This window comes from Lutra lutra, chromosome 14 (genome assembly GCF_902655055.1).
Source record: "Lutra lutra chromosome 14, mLutLut1.2, whole genome shotgun sequence".
NCBI lineage: Eukaryota > Metazoa > Chordata > Mammalia > Carnivora > Mustelidae > Lutra > Lutra lutra.
The window spans coordinates 12,416,297-12,419,811 of NC_062291.1; positions in this window are offsets into that span (position 1 = coordinate 12,416,297).

Here is a 3,515-nt window from a genome sequence, read left to right on the forward strand (position 1 = left end):
GTGAGGACACAGGGACAAAAGGGGCTTCTATGAACCAGGAAGTAGGCCCTCAGCAGACACAAATTCTGCCAGTGCCATGATCTTAGACTTCCCAGCATCCAGAAGTGGGAGAAATAAATATCTGTTGCTTATAAACCACCTAGTCTACGGGCTTCATCATAGCAGCCTGAATGAACTAAGAGGTACAATTATACAACATGGGTCTAGAGTTTTGGGTCACCTTAAGGATTCTAGGAGGTTCCCACCCTTAGCTCTACATTCCACAGGCTGCTGACAGTGGTTTCTCCTCCCTGATTCACATTCTCATCGTCATTACTACAGCCATTCATTCACTGGCTCAGTATGAGTTAAATTTGACAATTTCTAGCTCAAGACCTGACACGAAGTAAGTGTTCAGTAACATACGTTTAGTCACTATACAGAGGGCCCAGAGAGGGACAGTTACCTTAGATAACCCAGCCACTCCCTTCATCCACACAGGACATTCACAATGCCTCTTCCTCCCAATAAAATGGCTGGTGCCAGCCCAAGAACAAAATGCCTGAGCCCAGAGACCACCAACTCAGGAGTAAACATGGGTACCAGTCACAGCTGCCAATGCCCTCCAATTTCCTTTACTTTTTTTTTTTAAGATTTTATTTATTTATTTGACAGAGATCACAAGTAGGCAGAGAGAGAGAGAGAGAGAGAGAGAGAGAGAGAGAGAGAGAGAGGAGGAAGCAGGGTCCCAGCCGAGCAGAGAGCCCGATGCGGGGCTCGATCCCAGGACCCTGGGATCATGACCTGAGCTGAAGGCAGAGGCTTTAACCCACTGAGCCACCCAGGTACCCCTCCCTTTACTTTTTTAAAAAAGTGACTCAAAGGGGCACCTGGGTGGCTCAGTGGGTTAAAGCCTCTGCCTTCAGCTCAGGTCATGATCCCAGGGTCCTGGGATCGAGCCCCACATCGGGCTCTCTGCTCGGCTGGGACCCTGCTTCCTCCTCTCTCTCTCTCTCTCTCTGTCTGCCTCTCTGCCTACTTGTGATCTCTGTCAAATAAATAAATAAAATCTTAAAAAAAAAAAGTGACCCAAAGACCCATGTGTGAGGAATAACACATGGAAGATATAAGAGTTCTAAGTACACAGTAATCAGCTCAGAGTCCAGGCTCTTCTGCTTGGGATACGTGAGCTTCCTCTAGAGAAGCCTCTTAGAACCAGTTTAATTTTTAACCAAGCCTAAAATTAACCAATTTTAATTTATAGCTTAACATTATTAATGAAGTTAAAGAAACAAAGATTAGGTGAATTATCTATCAAGCACAAACTATATTATTCTTTGAAAATAATCTTAAACTTAGGAAAAGTTTGCAACAATAGTTCAAATAACCTTTTATTCTCCAAACTACTGAGAGCACGTTGTCGACATGCTCCAAATACTTTAGTAACAAGCATATATAATCACATTTCAAACATCAAAATCAGGAAACTAACACTAACACCTACCACCTAATCCTCAGACACCATTCACTTTTCACCCATTCTCCGAATCATTTCCTTTACAGCCGAATGATTTAATCCAGGATCATACATTGTGATTTTATCTCTCTTCAGTCTTCAACCTGGAACACTTTCTCAGTTTTCTTGACTTGCATGAACTTGACATGTTTGGAGATTACGAGCCACTTATTTTAAAGAGCGCACCTCACTATGAGTTTGTTTGATGGTCCCTCCTGCTTAGACTAAGGTTAGACACTTTTGGCTGTATTCTCATTGTCTCCTATTAGATGGCACACAAATTCAATACTACTGAGTGACACCAAACGTATTATTCATGTTAATTTCAATCGCTTGACTAGGTTGGGCCCGCCGCCTTTTTCTACTGTAACCACACTGAGGCTTTACTGGCTGTCATGCTGGCCAACAGTATTTGCTTGAGGGCTGCAAGGATGGAGGAGGGCAAAGGGACATGCTTCTTCCCGTTTGTCTCCTGTGGGCTTCCCATCAGCATCCTGAGCCGTCAGTACCTTAACAATACTGTGTCATGCCAGTCAGACACAGAGTCTTCTGAAAGTAGCAGCTAAATTCAGTTTGTGGTTTTGGTAACACGTGGATACTGGCGTCATCATGCCCCATCAGAGAAACCGGTGCCAGGCAGCCAGCACTCTCTCCTCGGCCAGTATGGGCCCTAATCCCGTGAGGCCCCTGCTCTGGGCTCGGACCCCCACATCAGTGGAACAGGTTCCTTTCAGAGGCCTGCACTTCAGCTCTGAGGGATCCTCCCGTTCCATCTGACCAGGCCCCTGCTCTGGGCTCGGACCCCCACATCAGTGGAACAGGTTCCTTTCAGAGGCCTGCACTTCAGCTCTGAGGGATCCTCCCGTTCCATCTGACCAGTCTCGAGCTGGTAGCTGCTGCCTGCAGTTGCTACTTTAGTGATACACTTGACCTTTATTCTTCCCTTTCAGATTCCTGCCATCTTCATGATACTCAGTGTTCCCTTTTTACCCTTTCAGATCCCTAGTTAACAACTGTACATCAAGTTAACAATGCTCTATATCATATTTTGTTCAAATCACTGCTATGGTTTCTGTCTTCTGACAACCCTGATAGGTCTCACTGGAACTGAATCTCAGGAAGAGGAGAACTTTTATTCACTGCTGTACAATGCCCTCTACTTAGTACGTGACTAATAAATACTGATCGAATCAACTAATGTTTGTATTTACAGTCACTAAAACCTTTTTCTCACTGTGGGTTGAGGATTCAGCTCTACTCTGTATGAAATACTCAATGTCCAAAATAGTATTGTTCATAATCATGAAAAATTAGAAACAAGAGACCTTTCAACAGAATTAAGATATTTTGATAGAACGGAATATAAGATGCTAAAAAATAGCCAGAGCTACATATATAAACATGGATGTAACCCAAAACCATTTTTTTTTAAGATTTCATTTATTTATTTGACAGACAGATCACAAGTAGGCAGAGAGGCAGGCAGAGAGAGAGGAGAAAGCAGGCTCCTTGCGGAGCACAGAGCCCGATGCGGGGCTTGATCCCAGGACCCTGGGATCATGACCTGAGCGAAGGCAGAGGCTTTAACCCACTGAGCCACCCAGGCGCCCCCATTTTGCTGGTTTTAATAAAGGAATAGTGCTCAGGATAAGGCACAAAGTGTGACATGACAAAATGTTACTAGAACCACTGAAATTCACAATGAGTTTATACACAGCGGCAAAAAGCAGAGAGTGAAGAACAGTGAAATCATCAGTGTTGGGTTAGTAGGGTGGTGTCCTATGGTTGGCCCATCCACATTGTGTACCACCAGTAGAATAATGGGGACAGGAACACAGGGCCTAGAAATGTAACAGCCACACCAAAGGATACATCTGTATACAATAAAAATGTGGTTTCAAATCGGTGAAATAGGGGTGAATGAATCAAAAGGTGAAAGATCAATTGGCTATTCATTTGGGAAAAAACGAAGTTGGGGTTTTTCGTTTACACCATATTTAATCGACAACAGAAAGAGATC